The sequence below is a fragment of the Benincasa hispida genome, chromosome 2, assembly GCF_009727055.1.
Source record: "Benincasa hispida cultivar B227 chromosome 2, ASM972705v1, whole genome shotgun sequence".
In the NCBI taxonomy this organism is placed as follows: Eukaryota; Viridiplantae; Streptophyta; class Magnoliopsida; order Cucurbitales; family Cucurbitaceae; genus Benincasa; species Benincasa hispida.
Window position 1 is genome coordinate 24,854,120 of NC_052350.1, and position 22,444 is coordinate 24,876,563.

At 32.4% G+C, this 22,444-nt stretch overlaps 1 long non-coding RNA gene across 1 annotated transcript; it reads right to left on the reverse strand.

The window, feature by feature from the left end:
* Positions 1 to 3,467: 3,467 nt before the first annotated feature.
* LOC120071901 lies at positions 3,468 to 4,512 on the reverse strand. The gene is made up of 3 exons (XR_005480366.1): positions 4,231 to 4,512; positions 4,074 to 4,152; positions 3,468 to 3,721 (listed from the first exon to the last, which is right to left on the reverse strand). It is a non-coding gene; the product is annotated as an uncharacterized LOC120071901 (long non-coding RNA).
* Between the last annotated feature and the right edge of the window lie 17,932 nt (positions 4,513 to 22,444).

The following is a 22,444-nucleotide window of genomic DNA, read 5'->3' on the forward strand; positions in this document are numbered from 1 at the left end:
CGAAATTGTATAGGCCAAATAAAGTAAGCTGGACAAGGAAAAGTAGTCCGCATCTCGCATAGTCAGTAAATGATAGACGTGTTAAAATGAAGCCTACACGATCGTGTAGGAATTTACCTGAGACCGAATCGTTTAGGAAAAGTACGATTGGTTTAGTAAGACAAACCACACTACACTTATACCAACCGCATAGTATTTAGTAGACGCTATACGACCCTTATCGATATAGGAAAAATAGCGTGCAATCGTTTAGCTGCGTAGGAGTGGATCAGCGAATCGATTTCTTCGATACGAATCATGAAGATCTATCGTATAAGTCTCTCAAAGCAATCTGTATCTGATAACAATACCACCAGCACGCTCTCGAATTTTTCTCTTGGGACGAATTGGAAATTGACGGGGCGATAAGAATGAAAACATTTTTCATTTTAATTTCATCACGTTAAATTAAACTGGACAGCCTCCCCCACTAACCCAGCGTCTGAACAATGAAAATTTTTGGCATAAATTATCTTAATAATAACCAATTAACTTAATAATAAATATAATCATTATTATATTTTTCGTACCACTCCCTATATGTTTCGATTGAGCAACGATAATTCACATACTAAGTATTTTTCTCCTCTACTTGGAGTATCTAAACATGATTTATATCTTAATTTTTCTCCCAAGACAATTATCTGCATAAATTGTAGTCCCAATCTATATCAATATATAATTAACCAGATCAATATAATATCGATACACTATAATCGAACTTCCTCTTGTAAATTGTGAAAACATTCAAATTACTCAAATACTGGTTCTCGAACTTTGCATCCAGCTTATCCAAGGGGACCTAATGGAACCTGTGGCTCGAAGCTCAAACGGTCACCCGTTGCAATAGGACTGTACTTTAAACTCTTATAGCCATGAGTCCACCATCTGTTAACGTATCAAGAACAATTCTACTAAGAAGAGAACCCAAACAGCGTAAGCCTTCTAAGACCTATAGATCTATATTTCTCGTGTCCCATTCTTTAGGATATGAACCTAGAGTCAATCAACCCGAGTTACGATGACCCTTCATAGATGCTCGTAAATACAACCCCAAATTAATCGTTTAGCCGCCTGGTAGTTACCATCTCACTTCTTACGTACCACCTGATGTCCTTTAATGTAACAATACAAATAGGTGTGAAACACCTCGCTCTGGGCCAAGAGAAGGTGTGTGGCACCAACATCGTCAAGGCCCTTAAGAGAAGCAAAGCAAATAAGGTATAATAGTGCCAAACGAGGGGCTAAGAAGAAATAGCGATAAAGGAAAGAAGCAACTACGAGCGATTGAAAGCGGACAGAATTGAAATAGGAATAAAAAAAATTCAGATATTAATGAAAAGTAGTTCGATCTGACTTAATTGAAAGAATTCACTTAACTAACTGTGATTGATTAATCGTAATTCAAACTGATTGTATTATACACTCCGAAAAGTTATGGTTAAACACACCCAACTTAATATAAGTTCATACAGGGACTTAACACCTTGGAACAAAATTGAAATGCTGAATTCTGGCAAAGCCCTTGAGCCACTGTCTCGGGGGCGATGTGCTTATCAGTCATAGTGGACCCTGTAAGGACGACCTGGCGCATGTCTTACCTTTTCCTATTCACGCTCATAACCCTTAAGTTGAGCCATGTAAGATCCACATTCCTATGTCTCTGATTCGACCGCCATTGAAGGAAAGGCTGTGGTGACGTTCATGGCTATACCTGTTCAACCAACATATAATAAGTGAAGCAACCAATAGATAAATTAAATTGATGTGGACGAATGCACTCACCACCGGAAGAGAAAGATCTGATGAAAGTGAATCTTCCTCTTTTTGAGTGTAAAGCCTTGACTACCAGTCCTAGCTTATACCTAAAGGCTTGTTGTCACCTCTTATAACGCTGGTTGAATTTATAATCCACTTTGACTGAATGAGTTTTTCATGAATTAAGGAAAGTCTCTGTCATGAACGGTGTTATATAACGAGATGTTAACAATTTGTGGTCAGGTCTTATACAAACTCTTTGTATAGGATGCCCTCGCTCGTATGTCCCCAACACGAATGATTAGGATCAGACCATCTGTGTAAGTCACAACACTTGTGACCATTCCACAAAGCGGGCCGCATCCGTAGCATTACCAGGATAAGGTTTCCCTCCAATATCCATATACTACAGACCATTTTATTTATCACTCAAGACATGATCCACTTGTATGTCACCACATATATGCTTGGGTCACATACAGATAACCAGATATTTTATGTTTATTGGTTTGTGGTAAAGCAAATAAAATAAGCAACTGAGCAAAATATAATATGTGAAGTAAATATCATATATTAACAACACAAGCGTTCGTACATACTATTTACAAACTACAGGACACGAGACTTTAGGTCATCAACCCCAATAGTATGAGCTCTATTATGAATTTGGTAGAGGGTTGGAGGAAACTACGATCGCACTATACGACCAAGCAAGTGGGAGAAGGATACTGTCTATTGTATAGACTTGTGTGCTTGATTGTTTAGTAAAACTCAGCAGGTACACGATTGTTTAGTAAAAATAGGCTTGATCATTTACACGATCGTTTAGAGGATCTCGCTTGCCACGTGATCATTTAGTAAAATGCTACCCGATCGTTTAAAGAATGGCGCGTGTACGTGATCGTTTAGGCAAATACTTGAAGGCTGTCGTATAGTCTCTTGTGAGCTAAACGATTAGCAGTGTACTTAATGAAGCAATACTTTACAAAATGAAAACATTTTTCATTTTATCCTTCAATTATGAAAACTGAATGCAACCTTCCACTTTCACGCACGGTTAAAAGAGAAACCACCCACAATTATCTTCTAATTGTTTTAATTATAAATAAATATAATAACCAACTTATCATATTATATTTATAACCTATAGTTTTAATATCACATCATATGTAACATTTAAACTATAGTCCTTTTCTCCTTTACTTGATATAAATCAAATTTATATCAAATTCCTCCGATTAATGTATCTCATACATCATGTCAACTATATCACATATAATTGAACCAGTTTAATCATATCAGTAGAAGAAATTTGGGCTTTAATGTCGGTTGGCAACCGACATTAAAATAGTGTTATTAAAGCCCTTTAATGTCGGTTTTAAACCGACATTAAAGGGCTTCAATAACACTAATAACACAGCCTTCAATGTCGGTTGCAACCAACATTAAAGGTCTTTAGTTATTAAAGTTTTTCGGTTGCAACCGACATTAAAGCCTTTATTTTTTTTGGATCCTTAACCGACATTGAGGCCCGAATATGTCCGTTTTATCAATTATTTTCCGTTTTTTAAAGTTTCCTTGCCAAATCCATTTTTTCGGTAAAAAAGTATAATATGAACATCATCATCGAACACTATGGCTATGACAATATTCATGTATGGATTGTAAATCTATTACATTTAATCCACAAATTTTGCTATAGAATTATAATTTAAAAGGCGTACAATAATTCAAGCCTTGAAAACATAAATTACAAGTAATATAAAGATTATGATTTTACAAGGGCAACAGAATCTTCCGTATAAGGGCAACACAATTTTATTTGTCTACAAATTTGGGAGGGTTTGAGAGATTAAGAGATGTAATATACGTTGTTGAGATGGACTTCATTATTAGGATTCTTCTTCTTCAATTCATCCAGCAACTACAGAAGAATTGGAAAGATTTAGAATTTAACTTCAACTTAATAAGTAATGTCTGAGATTAAGAATTTAACCTCAGGCAGACTCTAATCCAAGGAGAAAAATTAATATTATAACCATAACCACATTTATATAATCATATGAAAGGCCAAATGTTAATGAAACTTCAATCTGTCACGCACATTGAAACGTGCTATAATGTGATCAGAATACAGAAAACATAAGTGCCAACTCATATGTAATAGTAACACAATCAAGATAATCAGCTTCTTTCAGATTGCAAAAGTAATCTCCATTCAACAGAATGAATGCATAATCTAATTATATGAAACAGGTTTAGCCAAGTAAATATACCTTATCCGGTGTCATGCCAAGCTCTCTCTTGAACACTTCACACACTTGATTGTATGGGGATACTAGGCATAAAACTAACCTACAAGAACATAAGAACTAGTTTTCAGTATGAAATCCAAAGCAACAGAAGTTTCTGGATCATTATTAAACTGCATACCTTGAAACAGGAGGACAATAATGGTGTCGAAGACTATCAATTTACCAAAGTGAACTTTCTGTACCAATAATTCTTATTAACAAAGATCAATCACCAAATATTAAACCACCACACAATAAACATAAAGCGAGAGGGGACTTTATGTGCGAGAGCGAGAGTGGCGAGAGTGGAGGGACGAGCGAGAGCGAGAGGGCTGCGCTGCAGAGACTATTGGCGAGAGCAAAAGCGAGAGCAAGAGTGGATGGAATTTATGAGCGAGAGCTAGGGATTTGGGCGAGAGGGGAGGGATTTGGCGGAGGAGCCGATCGAGGGAGGGATTTGGAGTGGAGATAATATATCTAATATATAAATAATATATTATGAAACAGAGAAGTTATTGCACAGTATAGAATCTATCTCATAACAATAGAGTTTAAAACAGTGCACACTTCATCATAACCAATATTATTATGATTTCTTTTCATCCGAGGGAGCATTAGCTCAAACATTCAGATTTCATTCTCCAAGTAGAAATGGTCTCAGTTCATGCAGTTTTGCTAACCATCTGCGATTGGAATATCTGAATATGGCACAGCTTATGTAACAATTGGTGGATGGGAAAATAGGGTTTAGAAAAAGGGATAGATAGCTAGATAGGGATAGATAGCGGCGAAATTGAAAAAAAAATGGGGGGGATCTACCATGAGTGATCAAAGGATTTGTTTCTAAGGGAAAAAAAAAAAAAAGAAAACCGGACTTAATGTCGGTTTAAAACCGACATTAAAGATCCACTTTTTTTTTTAAAAAAAATAAAACCGACATTATACATCCGGTTTCACTTTTTCCAATCGACATTAAAGCCCAAAATTCTTGTAGTGTATCATATATAATCAAACTCCCTTTTGTCTATTTGAACACTTCAAACTGACCCAAAAATTGTTTCTCAACTTGAATCCATTGAGTTACCAGGGGGACCTTATGAACTCGTAGCTTGAAGCTCCAACGGTACGTGAATAGATGACTAAACTCTTTAGTCACAAGATCCACCATCCGTTAACTGTCGGACATTACACTAAAGACCGAACGTTGCACTCTTTTCACTACAGATATATTTCTATGTCCATCGGATATAACCAGTCAATAGTACGATAATCTTCTACAGATGCTCGTAAGTACAACTAGAACAATTTACCGTTTTGCCCCTTAGTTATATCTAACTTCTTAAGTACCACTGATCCATCTAATGAACAATACATCATAGTCTTACTATGAGTGGACACCTCTCGGGCTATGAGAAGGTGTATGGTGTCATATTGTTCAAGCTCTAGAATCAACCCTTAAAGGAGCAATCTATCTACTTACCCCTGCTTCGTGGAAGGAGTGAATCCATATTGTGTAGCTGAGTTCCCAGCTCCTCTATCAGACGAATCCCCAAAGTAGTAGGTTTAAGTCGGCAATTTGGCCACTTACACCCATACAAATCAAAGGACCGCCTTCAAAGGCAGGAATTCCCAACTCACTCAGGATTAAGGTCATGTTACTTATGGTCATCCTAGTGAAATGAAGTCTCTGTTATGAACGACGTTATATAACGAGACTAAACACTTCAGGGTTCGTTCTTATACAAACTTCTTTGTATAGGACACTTCTGATCGCATGTCTCCACATGAATGATCAAGATCAGACCATATGTAGTACATCAAAACACTTGTAATTATCTACAAAGCGAGTCGTATCTGTAGTGCCACCAGGATAAGGTTTCCCTCCTATATCCATATACTACAAACCATTTAGGTTATCACTTAAGGCATGATCCACTTGTATGTCTCCACATACATACTTAAGTTACAACGACAACCAGGGATCTTAGTTTATTGGTTTGTGGTAAATGAAAATAAAATATCTCATATTTCATAGACAACAGTGAAGAAAATTGAAGGAAATCAGACATGAGGATTTCCATAAGCAGCGGAATGATCATTCCAAATTTCATTTGAAATTGAACGCTAACAATTATAGTCAAAAAACGGAAACTTACAGGTCATGCACAATACGAAATTACAACATGCTTTTCAATAAGATCAAGGAATAAAATATACATACCTTTGAAGACTTATCTCCAAACTCCCTTGATCACTAATGCTCGTTCAGGCTTCAAGACAACAACACGCGAAGGCTCAAACACAACGGTCGCAACACAGCACAATCAATCAACAAACACGAACTAAATGATCACCAAGACCACGAACCCAATGAACGGTCTCCAAAAACCTCGACCTCAGTCGAGTTGAGTAAGACACCACCATAATGGCTACCTTGGTATTCTCGGTATGAGAATCCAGAAGTGTGGGCTATGTGTGGACTTTGTTAGAGGAAGAGACCGGAGGAATAACAATCGTGTAGACGATTGAGCAAGCGGGAGATGACAACAGTCTATCATATAGATGAATGCTCAATCCGTTTAGAAGAAGGCAAGTTATCGTATAGCAAAAGGCCCCACGATCGTTTATCTATGACCAGCTGAGTGAACTATCGTGTAGTGTCCACTCCACAATTGTTTAGTCTCTCTTTTAGCTATTGTTTAGTGAATCCAATTCACCTTGATAGCGATTTCGTGAGTTATTTTCGAGAATGGAAATTCATCAAATCTTCTAATTTTAGGAAAACATTTTTCCTTTTATCTCACGGTTACCATGAAACCACTAATAACCTCCCACTCAATTGGTTATTAGAGAAAAAGATATAATTATCCAATAATTAATATTATTATAAATATAGATGATAACCAACTTACCATATTATATTTATAACCTATAGTTTTAATATTTCATCTCATGAAACATATAAACCATAGTTCTTTTTCTATTTCATGGTACTTAATGTAAATCTCATTGACATTAATTCTCCACTTTATATAGCTCATACAACACACTGATCATATCATATATAATCGAATTTCCTCTTGTCAATTTGAACATTTCAAATCAACACCAAGAACTGATTCTCAACTTGAATCCATTGAGCTACCAAGGGGATCTTATGGACCTATAACTTGAAGTTCCAACGATACGTGAATAACTAACTAAACTCGTTAGTCACAGGATCCACCATCCGTTAACTACTAGACACTCCACTAAAGATCGACAACTGCACTCTCCTTATTATAAATATATATTGTGTCCATATTAATCAATCAACAATGTGATAACCCTTGACAGATCGCTCATAAGTACAACTGGGCTAATAATCGTTATGCTCCTGTAGTTACATCTAACTCCTTAAATACCACTGATCTCTCTAATGAACATAAGTCATAGTTCTACTATGACTGAGTCCTCTCTTCTAAAGAAAAGTTGTGGCCACTATGTTTAAGACCTGGAATTAGACCTTAAGGGAGTAATCTATCTACTTACCCCTGCTTCAGGGAATGAGTGAATTTTATCTTGTGTAACTGAGTTCCCAGCTCCCAAATCAGACAAATCCCTAAAAAGGTAGGCATGTTGAGTTGGCAATCTGGCCATTCTCACCTATACTAATCAAAGGACTGCCCTTAAAGGCAGAAGTTCCCAAAACACTCAGGATTAAGGTCATGTCACCTATGGTTGTTTAGGTGAGATGTAAGTCTCAAGTATCCACGACGTTATATAAAGAGACGAATCATCTCGTGGTCCAGTCTTATACAAACTCTTTGTATAGGACACCCCCACTCGTATGTCTCCATATGTATGATCAGCATCTACCATCTGTAGTAGTTCATAACACTTGTAAACCTCTACAAAGCGAGCCGTATTCGTAGTGTCACCAGGATCAGGTATCCCTCCTTAATCCTTATACTACAGACCTTTTTAGATTATCACTTAAGACATGATCCACTTGTATATCTCATATACATGCTTAAGTTTACATACAATAACCATGGAGCTTTGTTTATTGAATATGAGTAAATGCTAAATAAAATAATTCTTATTTTATTCACAACAATGTACAAACTATGAGACTTTGGGAGAATTAGGACACCAATCCCAATATCTCATATTAATACATCACAAGCGTTTGTTCATACAGGTGTTTACAAACTACAGGATCCTACGAGAGTTTAGGGCATCAACCCCAACAAATACCCATGAAGAAATTCTCGACATGAATAGTGAGAAAGGTGAAATACCTAAAGATAACAATGAGATTTCAATAAAATATGTCATGATAGGAAAAAGATGGAATCAAACTATTGACAACATTTTTGCATATAATATTGCTCTTGATATTATATCTGAAAATGAGGATCCTGAAACAAAATCTGTTGAAAAATGTGGACATAGAAAATATTGACTTCAATGGAAAGAAGCAATCGATGTAGAATTAAACTCACTTTCAAAACGACAGGTTTTTAGGTGTCAAATCTATGAAATACAAATGGGTATTTGTGAGAAAAAGAAATGAAAATAATGAGGTCACAAGATACAAAGCAAGATTAGTTGCACTAGATTTTTCACAAAGACCTGATATTGATTATGAGGAGACATATTCTTCAGTGGTAGATGCAATTACACTAAGATATTTAATTGACTTGACTATGTATGAAAGTCTAGATATACATCTTATGGGTGTAGTCACAACATATTTATATGGATCTCTTGATAATGATATTTATATGAAAATCCTAGAAGGATTTAAGGTACCTGAAACATATACATCAAATTCTCGAGAATGGTATTTAATAAAGTTACAGATATCACTATATGGATTGAAACAATCAGGGCGGATGTGGTACAATTGCCCGAGTGAATATTTATTTAAAGAAGGATATCAAAACAATCCAATATGTCCATGTGTTTTTATAAGAAATCATAATCAAGATTTGATATTATAACTGTATATGTTAATGACTTGAATATAATTGGAACTGTTGAAGAGCTTTCAAAGGCAATTGAATATCTTAAGAAAGAATTTGAGATGAAAGATCTCGAAAAAACAAAATTTTGTCTTGGTTTGCAAATTGAGCATTTAATAGATGGAATATTTATTCATCAATCAACGTATTCCGAATTTTTTTTGAAAAGATTTTATATGAACAAAACACATCCATTAAATATTCCAATAGAAGTTCGTTCATTGGATATAAAGAAAGATATATTTTGACCTCGATAAGATAATGAAGAACTTCTCGGTCCTGAAGTACCATATCTTAATGCAATTGGTGTACTTATGAATCTTGCTAATAATACAAGATCAAATATTACATTTTCAGTAAATTTATTAGTTAGATATAGTTCTCCTACAAAAAGACATTGGAATGGAATTAAGCATATACTATGTTATCTCCGAGGAACAATCAATATGGGTTTGTTTTATTCAAATAAATCAAATTTTTATCTAGTTGGTTATGTAGATTCTGGATATTTATTTGATCCACAAAAAACTAGATCTCAAACAGGTTATCTATTTACATGTGGAGGAACTACTATATCATGGCGATCGGTGAAACAGACCATAATAGCTACTTCCTCAAATCATGTTGAAATTCTTGAAATTCACGAGACTAGTCGAGAATATGTATGGCTAAGGTCAATGACTCAACACATTCGTGAAATGTGTGGCTTGTCTTCTAATAAAAATCTTCCAAAAAAATTATACGAAGACAACACAGTTTGCATAGCCCAAATCAAATAAGGATATATAAAGGAGAAAGAACAAAACATATTTCACTGAAGCTTTTCTACACTCATGATCTTAAAGAAAATGGCGACATCACTGTACAAAAAATTTGTTCGAAGGATAACCTGACAGACTTATTCACTGAAGCTTTTCGAAGGATAACTTTTGAAAAATTGGTGCACAATTGGAATGCGGTGACTCAGAGATCTTAAGTGATGTTTTCGTGAGGGGAGTAAATATATTGTATTCTTTTAGGAGTATGTATTATATGAAATATGTACTATTTTTCTTTCACTAGGGTTTTTTTCCCCATTGGGTTTCTCCTAGTAAAGTTTTAACGAGGTATATTCATATTATGGGCATCTAAGGGGGAGAGTATTATAAATATCATAAAAATAGATGTCCAATGCTTAATGTCCTAAAAGCCATGTGTCATTTTTCATGTTGTCCATGTGCCTTGTAATAATTCATGCTTGGTGTCTATATAAGTTCACATCATGTTTACCACTTTGCTTATAAATAGTGGTATTTTGTGGATCTTAAAATGATGCACATTGGTGAGAGTAAAAAGAAAATTTCATATATTTTCTATTTCCATAAAATCATATTTTCTATTTCTATTATTCCTATTTCCATAAAATTATTATTTTAGTTATTTTTAATTTAGTTATTTATAAGTTTAGTTATATTTTATTATATTTATTATTATTATTATTTTTTCTCCATATCTGTTGTGCTCCTCAATTTCACAATAGGTAACCGAAATTTTGGAGAAGGAGATGTTAGAGACATGTGTTATACACGTCGATTTATTTAGGGTGAGACATGTGGGTAAAGTTGGGTTTAAAGAAAAAAATAAAAAATAATATTAACATTAATAAATTGGATGAAAAATTGGGAAGGAAATATTTTTTAGAGGAGAAAGGAAGAACGAGAAAAAAAAGAAATTAATCGGGAGGAAGGGGTTCGAGGAGGAGGGAGGATTTATTTGGAGCATGAAGCAGGATTCATGTGTCAAGGATTAAATTTGATAAGTGATTTCAAACTTAAGGAAATAGAATTTGGAAGAATTATGTTTTTTTTAAAAAAAAAAAAAAAATTGTGTTCAGTTTCTTTCTAAGCAACGAAAATTCTTCCGTAAAAAGATTAAGGGATGTTTGGATTGAGAAAATTGGGATGAGAATAAGAGTGAAATGGATAAGGGATACACATTCTCTTATTTGATATAAGTTTTGAAGCTTTATGTATGAGAACAAGTCATTCTTGTAATCCTTATACCCATGCATGAATTTATTCTTTTATTTTATATTATTAAAATTAATTAATATATGAATATTGAATTTATAATTTAGAAAATTATATTAAATTTTAAATTNGAATTTATTCTTTTATTTTATATTATTAAAATTAATTAATATATGAATATTGAATTTATAATTTAGAAAATTATATTAAATTTTAAATTATAATATTTGAATTTAACTACTCTAGATTCATAAATAAATTAATTAATTATATAATAAACGGTAAAGAATCAATGCATTAATAAATTATATATGTTGTTAATTAATTATCATTATGATTAATGTTTTATGAGATTATTTTCTAATAATTATAATTAGTTTATCATCGAATAATTAATTTTTAATTAATGAGATTATTTTCTACTAATTATAATTAGTTTATCATCGAATATTATTTTGATAGTTAAATAATTAATTTTGTTCAAAATTTGAATTGAATTTATTATTTATCAATTAAGTCTATAAAAAATTTATAGAAGTGACCATGATTAATTTTATAAATAAAATACAAAGCTAATTTGACAATCTTTTTATTCCCAATAATACTTAATTCTTGGACATCTTTAAAACTTTAAACCAAACGGTCTCTAAAGCTAAAAAATGTAGAGATTAAGAGATATGGGTTTTAAGTTCTAATAGAGGTTTGTTGTGTTTAGTTTGTAGTTGATGTTTGAATAATTAAGAACAAATAAAAAGTAGTAGGAAGTATTTTAGTTCGACACAAGGTTTGTGGAAATTAAAATAAGAAAATAAGTTTGATAAAATTAGTTGGTTAAAAGGCTGTATTTGGTATAGATGGTTCAATCGATATGAGTTTACCACTTTCGTGATTGGATTAATATTCCATGAGTAAACAAAGATTAAACGACATACAACTCAAATTTTACACTTAGAAGTTCGATGAATGGTTTATTTTATAAATTATTTTATTATTTTAGCTAAATATTATGGAATTTAACATGATTTATGATTATATATGCTTTAAAGGGAATTGCTACGTGATTATTTCCAAGAAAATTTTTATGATTTTCATGGTTTTATATTCAAGAATGATTTACCAAATTTATTGCGTGATATTATTCAAGATGTTTAAGTAAAGTTATGTATTTAGCATGATTTTATGTTCGGAAGTATTTTAGAGAAAATGTAACTCAGGTGAATTTCTGAGTTTATAAAATGACGTTCAAAAGAAAAATCATGGTTTTAGAATGATTTACAAGTTATGTGAAGTCAATATTTCTAGAAGTGACATATGTTTCATGTTTGAAGAGTTTTTCAAACCACTAAATCAATGTACCCATAGTGATTATCTAGTACTCTGATGTAAATGTATTTTCATAATGTAGTCATGATTTACATGAGGTTTTTGGGACCCACTTCAGACACACATAGGCTTTGGGTCGTATGTCAGGGAATTTTGCCTTTTGGGGTTGCTCTACATGCACGTATGATCATGTTTTTTTTGCTATTTACCTTGAGCTTGCTCGGTAAGTAGTATGACCATGTTTACTCTGTTATGCATTTGGAGATTGCTCGATGTATAGTATGACCATGTTTCTTTATTATATACGTCGAGTTTCTCCGTGTATAGTATAGTATGACTACCTTCTAGTACAAGTTTAGTGAAGTTTTATATAGGTTCATGTTCACGTTTGCAATAGAATGCTCATGATTTTATTTAATGATAATTATCAATTTTTTTTTTAATTGTTCATGTTTTACATCGATTCATAGTTTATGTTTACGTTTGCAAGAGTATGTTTATGATATTCTATGTATGACAATTCTCTCAAGTTTTCGAAATTGCTCATGTTTTAAATAACTTTTATAGAACTTGAATTTCTACTTAGTATAATTATGATTTCCTCAAATATTTTCCTATAAACTCTCACCACTCACTGAACATTTTTAGCTCAACTCCTTTTAAATTTGTTTTCCTCCACCAGGTTGCTCTTGAGTTTCAACCAGAGTTAGTTGATCAGAAGGTATCATCCGACTCATCAGTTTATGACATCATGTAGCCAAGCATGAAGTTTTAGGATTTGTGTAATTGTTGAATTGTGTAAGTAATACAAGTTAAGTTTAAAGTTCAAGAAAAGTCTGATGGTGGGCTCCATTGTACTCTTAGGGTCTACTGTTGTCACATCCCGTTTTGGGTTTGTGTAGGGTAATCTGGGGTGGGGTGTATGATAGACATAAATAGACTATCTATCTAGATCAGAAAGATTGAAAAAAACAAATATCACATAGAGTTCTTGCTAATAGTACACTGATAGACTTTATCACTGTATATCAGTGATAGACACAGTTAGACTTCTATTGTGTCAAAGAGGATCTTCACCCCTACTTTTCATGATCCTTTTTCAAAACCTAATTCTGATCTTTTTCAAAACATAATTCTGATCCTTTTTCAAAACTTAAGCATCATCTTGGTCGGGGTTGAGCTTTCGGTTGTATATATAGAGAAATAGGTAGCTCTCAGTGTCTATATTGAATGAACTTCTATCAATTTCTATCGTGAAGGGATTAAATCCCAACAGAAGCGTGTGAATGTCATGCCATTAATTACGACTTTTGAAATTTTATAGAAAACATAGAGAAAAACATACAGTAGATTAAGCATGCTTTTGAACTAAGATTTACAGAGAAAAGAGATTAACCTTCGAAAACTTTCTTCTTATAAAAAATAAACTTTATATTATAATATTATATTAATCTCATTCAAAATTAACTTTATATTATAATATACTTATTACATTATATGAATTATATTGGCTAAATTATAAAAAATGCCCCTGAACTGTACACTTTATGTAAAAAATGCACCTGAAATTTAAAATTTTTTAAAAATATCCTTCAACTTTAAAAAATAGTTCAAAAAATACCCTTTGTCGTTAATTTTAGACGGAAACGGTTAAAGTTTGTTTAAAAAATACCTATGAACTTTCAAAAGTTTCAAAAATATCCTTAACTTAATAAAAGTTCAAAAATACCTTCACCATTAGTATTTGAACAGAAATTGTTAATTCCTCGTGAGAAAAAATAACTTTAAAAATTAAAACAAAAAGTTACACAAATACTCGAAAAATTCATATAAATAGAAAAATCTAAAAAATATTTACACTCTACAGCAAAAAGTTAAAAAAAATGCTTGTAGTTTTGAAACTTTTTGCTATAAAGTGTAAATATTTTTAAATATTTTTTATACTTAAAAAGACCCCAAAATACTCCAACCATTAATATGGTGATCAATTTGTTTAAAATTCCCTTAAGTTCCAAAAGAACCGATTTTAAAATAAATTATATAGATATCCTCATTTTTTTTTTATATAGATACTCTTATATTTCTCTTAATTTTCCAATTCTTAGCATACACCAAATTTCTCAACCATTAAAATAAAAATAAAAATTTTAAGTTAAAACATAAAATCCCACAAAATTTCACAAAACTCTAAAATCAAAATCTCCTCTTAAAATATACCAAAACGAATAATAGTCAAGTAAAAAGTATTTGACTATTAACGCACTCACAACTACTATCTTAAAATCATTTGGTGTTTTATTTATTATCTTCTTATTATAGTTCATATACCTTAATTAAATGTGCAATTTTATTTATTTATTCATTTTAGATAAACAAGTATCAAATGGTTAACAAAAAGGGGAGTAAGAGTGTATTAAAGAAGGAAGGGGAGAAAAAGATGGAAAATAAAGAGGTAAGACGATATTAACGATTTCTGTTCATATAACAGAAAAAGTATTTTTTAACTTTCTTTTTTTAAATTTTAAGGGTATTTTTTAAACTTTTGAAAGTTCGAAGGTATTTTTTTGAATAAAACTCTAAAAGTTTCCATCCAAAACTAATGATAGGGGTATTTTTAAACTCAATTTTGGAGTTTAGTGGTATTTTTGAAACTTTTGAAACTTCAGGGGCATTTTTGACACAAAGTGTAAAGTTCAGGGGCATTTTTTTTTTTTTTTGTATAATTTAGGGACTTGTCCAAATAGAGAGATTAAATGTTGGAAAATTAATGTACATTTCCTAATTTAATTTGAATAATTCAAATTCTTCCAAAACAATTTGATTCTTGTTTTACCCTTAGTGAGCTAGTAGGGCAATTTAATGAAACTATAAGTTAGAAACTCTAATTATCCGAGATTAATTTATTAAACTCTTCAATTACATTAATTAACATTCATTACCTATGAACCACTCCACTAAAGACTCATAATTGTATTCTTCGCGCGGTAAAGTATTTATGTGTTCAAGGATATAATCATTACATGTAAGTCAATTCTTCATGAATTGCTCATTACTAAAACAAGTTCAAATTACAATTTTACCCCTATAATTACCTCTTACTGCTTAAGTCTTATTGATCCTTTAATGAACAACATGTTTATGGTTCTACCATAAATAACATCCCTCTCGGACCAATGAGAGGGAGGGGCCCCATTGTTCAAGATCCAGAGTCAACACTTAAGGGAACAATTCATCAACTTATCCTAGAGATGAGAAGGAGTGAATTCCATCTTGTATATCTTTATTTCCAGCTCTCTATTTGGACAAGTCCTTAAAATGGTAGCCTTATTTAGTCAACAATACGGGTCACTCTCGCCCATACAAATCAAAAGACTTCCCTCATAGATAGGATTCCATAACTTGCTCAGGATTAAGATTGAGTTATAATGGTCATCTTATGAAATATCAATCTCTTTAGTCAATGATGTTGCAAAGAGTGATTAAATATTTTGCGGTCCAGTCTTATACAAACTTTTTTTATAGAATGCCCCCACTTGCATGTCTCCACATGAACAATTTGGATCACATTGGCTGTAATAATTACATAATGGATTGTATCTGCAGTGTCACCAGGATAAGACACTCAACTTTATCCATATACCACATACCATTTAGGTTATTACTTGAATATATGTCAACCACATACTGTTCAAATTACAAAAAATAACATTGAATCATAGTTTATTGGATTGAGTTACATAATCTAAATGTAGAATAAAATAGCTCCTTTTTTTTATTAAATAAATAATTTACTTATACATTACAAATCATGAGATTTAAGGCACATACCCCAACATATTGATGATAGACATAGATATAGATCTATGTGAAAGGATTCGAATTCCCACAAGGAAGTGTAAGAAATGCATCGGTTCTTTGTTTTTTGTTTTAAAGAACTTAAGAAAACAGAGGATGGAAACAATGATAAACTAACAACTATTAAGCATGTTTTTCTACTAAATTTACAGAGAAGAAAAAGGGAAATGGAAACTAACCCTTGAAGAACCAATTTTTCATGTTTACATTCCGCAACAAGATCATGAACCTCTCCCGTTCTTAGCAACACAAAATCTCCTCATGAACAGAACAACCACAAACACAATAGCCTCTTCTTGGACACCACCACAATGGAAATCGTGTTATTCTCAAGGTGAGAATCATGGAGAGTTGTAACTTTCTGGTTTTAATTTTGGTGAAGGGAGACGGGTGATTGAGAGAGTTTTGTAAGAGGGAAAAAAACATAGAGGAAGAAAATCAAGATTTTTGGAGAGAACACTTCTCTGTAAAATCATGAAAATCTCATTCTCTCTTTCTATCCATCTGCCATATATGAGAAAAATATAAGGAGTAACTCCCTACTTAATGAAAAAAATAACTCCCTAGGAGTTATTTATTTGAATTTATTTGAATTTCAAATTTCAAATTTTAATTTAATTATATTAACCAATTAATATAATTAAACCATATATCATGTTTCATATAATATAACATATAGTTTATCATATCATATATAATATAACCTATAGATTAAATTCTCTCACATAAACTATATAGTCTTAATATGAATCAAATTCATATTAATTTTATCTTATAGTTTTTATAGAAATCATATTCATATAAATAATATTTGAATCATATTCAAATATATATTTCTCTCATTAAACTTTGTATTATAATGTATTATCATACGTTGTAGTAATTGTATCCTATAAATTATTCCCTATAATTAATTTGAACAATTCAAATTAATCCATAATTAATTTGATTTTCATTAATCCTTATTGAGCTAACAATGGGACCTTATGGGCCTACAAATTGAGACTCCAATGATACAAGATTAATTAATTAAACTCTTTAATTAAATTAATCTACATTAATTAACTGTCAAATACTCCACTAAAGACCGACAGCTGCAATCTTCACATTGAAGATATATTTCTGTGTCCATTGGATATAACCAATTAACAATGCATTGACCCTTTACAAATTGCTTGTAAGTATAGCTAGGTCAAAATTATCGTTTTACCCTTGTAGTTATATCTAACTCTTTAAGTACCACTGATCCCTCTAATGAATAATTAGTCATAGTCTAACTATAACTTACATCTCGCAGGCTAGAAGAGAGTGTGACACCACATTGTTCAAGACTCAGAATCAGCCTTTAAGGGAGCAGTTTATCTACTTAGCGTAACAACGGGACTGAGAGAATTCCTTCTTTTGTAGTTGTGTTTCCATCTCCCTAATCAGACGAATCCTTAAAATAGTAGGCATTTTGAGTCGGTGAATCTGGTCACTCTCACCCATGCATATCAAAGGATCGTCCATCATAGGTAGGAGTTCACAACTCATTTAGGATTAAGGTCAAGTCACCTATGGTTATATTAGTGAAATGTAAGTCTCTTCTAGTAATGATGTTATAAAAAGAGACTACTTATTTGATGGTCCAATCTTATACAAACTCTTTGTATAGGATACCCTTGCTCACTTGTCTCTACATGAATGATCAGGATCATATCATTTATAACACTTTATAACAATTAAAATAATTGCAAAGGAGGTTGTGTCTATAGTGTCACAAGGATAAAGTACCTAGTCTTATGCATCTACTACAAATCATTCAGGTTATTACTTAAACATGATCCACCTGTATGTCACCACATATATGTTTAAGCTATATCGAATAACTTTGGATCTTAGTTTATGGTTTTGGGTTAATGTAACTAAATATCAAATAAAATAATGCTTATTTTATTAAATAAATAATCTATTTGTACAAATAAAGTTTAAACTACAAGATCACGAGGTTTAGGGCATCAACCCGAACAATCTACCACTTGTTCTAAAGCTAGTGGGATGTACAAATACAAAATACAGAAGCTAAGTACAGTACACAAAACAATAAACTAGAGCACACACTACTCGGCCAATAAAATCTCCCACTCGCCATAGACTTTCCAGGTGACCCTCAAACATTTTAGCCATGAAAGCTTTTGTAAATGGATCAGCAACATTGTGCTCCCAAGCGATCTTCGTGACGATCAGGTACCCTCGTTGCACAATCTCCTGGATAAGATGATATTTGCGCTCTATATGCTTTCCATGTTTGTGGCTAGGGGTGTTCAAATACCCAACAATCCGAATAACCTGGATTACCCAACCCAAAATTTAAGGATTGGGTTGGGTTAGTTTTGTTCTTAGGTTGGATTGGGTCAAACTTTTTCTATTTTTGTTAGGTTGGGTTGGGTCGTAGGTTAACTAAAAAAAATTTCAGTTGCCCTAACCCAACCTGAATTTTATATATATTAATATATTTCTCTTTGTTTAAAGTTTGATTACTTTTTATGGATTAATTTGTGAGTTTTTAATATTTTTCTTTGAAAATTGTTATAATATTTTTTTTTGTTTAAAGTTTGCAATAAATATCATAGATATTTGATATTTAACATTTGAATTTTATGAGATTTTAATTATTAGTCATGTTCTGTATATAAATTTATATATTTTTAATTAAAAAGAAAAAATAAGTTTAAAGGAGCATCCGCCTTTTTTTGGGGGATCGAGAAGAGGACATCAGGTGTGAGGTCTGAGGTCAACGGTAATATGTCACCCTGCTTTAATGAGAGTACTCTTTCCATTAGAAGCTTTGCCCAGCTGAGCTAGGTTACAATCTAACAACCCAACCCAACCCAACTCTTTGGGTTGGGTTGGGTTAGGTTGGGTTAGAGACTTTGTTTGGGTACATTGGGTTGTCAATCCAACCAACCCGAATTTTTGAGTTGGTCCAAAAAATACTCTCAACCCAATCCAACCAAACCTATGTGCACCCCTATTTGTGGCATCTAAGCTCCATAAGTTTTTTGGATTTTCCACAATACCATTATTATCACAATAAATGGTGATGGACTTTGACATATCTGGAACAACTTCTAGATCAGTAAAAAACTTTCTAAGTCATACAACCTCCTTGGCAGCTTCACAAGCCGCTATATACTCTACCTTCATGGTAGAGTCAGCTATGCAACCTTGCTTTGTGCTCCTCTAGATCACAGCTCCTCGGTTAAGAGTAAGCACTTATCATGAAGTGAATTTCCTAGAATCTCTATCAGTTTGAAAATCAGAGTCAGTGTATCTAGTAAGGATCAAATCCTTAGACCCATACACAAGCCTGTATTCCCTCGTTCTCCAAGATAATTAAGGATTGTTTTAACAACTGTCTAGTGATCTAATCCTGGATTAGACTGATATCTATTCACTATCCCCATTGCATAGCAAATGCTTGGTATAGTATATAACATTGCATACATTAGGCTACTAACAGTCGATGCATACGAGATCCGTCTCATTTTCTCAACCTCTTAAGGTGTCTTAGGACAATGTTCATTAGACAATACAATTCCATTCCGAAAAGGTAATACATCTCTCTTGAAATTCTACATTGAATATTTGACAAGCATCTTGTCAATGTACGATGCTCAAGACAAGGGAAGCATTTTGTTCTTATAATCCTTGAAGATCTAGATCTTTAAAACAAATTGTGCCTCTCCCAAATCTCTAATTTTGAATTGGGCTACTACCATTGTTTTGAAGGATCCATTGAAGGTCATTGAGCGAAGCATAGGATATGACCAAATACCCAAAATTTACAAAACATAAATTTTACAGCAAAAACATACAGATTATGCATTTAAAAGAAAATTGCAGCATGCTTTAAAATAAAGAACAGGAAAGAAAAAGGGTTTAAGAAACCTTACCCTTAAAGAACTTTTCACGAAATTCCTTCTCCGAATCTTGTCACGATCAATCTCGAACCCTCTAACCATCAATGAGGACATCACCACGAATGTTTCCTCTATATTCTCTGGATGAGAATTCAGGAGTTTTGCGGGCTCTGACTATTTTGAAAGAAAGAGATTATATGAGTGTTGAGAAGAGGAAATGATTTTCAGCAATTCTCAGAGAACTTTTTCTGTGTATATCTCTTTTGTGAAAAACCACTCCAAAAAGAAGAAGAACCACACCTTTTTACTTTACCACTACCACGTTTTTTAGAAAGAAAAGAGGGGAAGAGAGCTACAACTCCCTCCCAAAATGATTTTTTTTAAAATAAATAAATTAAATTAATTTATTTTCATAAATCAATTTAATATATATTTATATGGTAACTACCTTATCATATAATATATATATTAACCTATATGTTATATCAAATCATAATCTATAGATTCTATATTGTATCAAATACTAACTTATAGTTTTTGTTCTCTCATTAATGATATTTAATATAAATCTCATTTATTTAAATTTAATTATACGAATCAAATTCATGTAATTAATATTTTAATCATATTCAAATATTTATTTTCTCTCAAATAAACTTTATATTATAATGTATCAAATACATTATAGCAATTATATTATAAAATTAGATTAAATTAATTATATCACACATAATTAATTCCCTCAATTAATTCGAATAATTCAAATTAATCCAAAAATTGATTCTCATTAATTCCCGTTGAGCTATAGAGAGGACCTCATGGACCTGTAGCTTGAATCTCCAACGGTACGTGAATAATTAATTAAACTTCTTTAATTAAATTATTCACCATCTGTTAACTGTCGTAAATTCCATTAAAGATTGACTGTTGCATTCTTCACACTACAAATATATTCTATGTTCATTGCATATAATCAATCAATAGTACGATGACCCTTCACAAATTGCTCGTAAGTATAGTTGGGGCCAAAATTTCGTTTTGCCCCTATAGTTACATCTAACTCCTTAAGTACCACCGATCCCTCTAATGAACAATAATCATAGTCCAACTATGATCAAATATCTCTCGGCCAGGAGAGGGTGTGGTGCCACATTGTTCAAGACCAAGAATCAACCCTTAAGGTAGCAATTTATCTACTTGCCTTGACATTGGGGAAGGAGTGACTTCCTTCTTGTGTAATTTTGTTCCCAGCTCCTCAATCAAATGAATCACCAAAATGGTAGGCTTGTTGAATTGGCGATCTGGTCACTCTCACCCATACAAATCAAAGGACTACTTTCATAGGCAGGAGTTCACAACTCACTCAGGATTCAGGTCATGTTACCTATGGTCATCCTAGTGAAATGAAAGTTTCTATTATGAATGGTGTTATATATGAGACTAAATATTTCGTGGTTTGATCTTATACAAACTCCTTTGTATAGAATATCCCCTCTCACATGTCTCTATATGAATGATTAGGATCAGATCATTTGTAGCACTTTATAATAATTGTAACATCTACAAAGCGAGCCATACTCGTAGTGTCACTAGGATAAGGTATTCAGCCTTATCCATCTACTATAGACCAGTTAGGTTATCACTTAAACATAATCCATCTGTATATCTCTACATACATGGTTATCACATATTTTATTACATAAATAAAATATTTTTACATTACAATTACAAACTATAGGAACCTATGAGATTCAGGGCATCAACTTCAACATGTTTAACATCAGTTAGCAAACCTACATCATTCCCAATGAATAGTATATCATCCACGTACATCACTAAGAAAGCTACTAAACTATTGATGTGATTTTTTTTTGGACACAAGACTTATCAACATTCTAGTTAGCCATAAGATTTGATTACAGTATCAAACTTTATATTCGAAGATCAAGAAGCTTGTTTCAATCAATAAATGGATCGATTAAACTTGCAAACCATTTGCTTCTGACCTTGGAAGATGAATCACTCTGGTTGTTGCATATAGATGGTCTTCTCAAGATCACCATTCAGAAAGACATTCTTGACGTCCATTTGCCAAATCTCATAGTCATAATATGTGACAATGGACAAGAGTATCCTGATAGACTTAAACATGGCAACAGATGAGAAAGTTTCTTCATAGTCCACTCCTTCAGCTTGGGTATAACCCTTTGCCACCAATCTAATCTTAAAGGTTTGTACCTTACCATCAACACTCT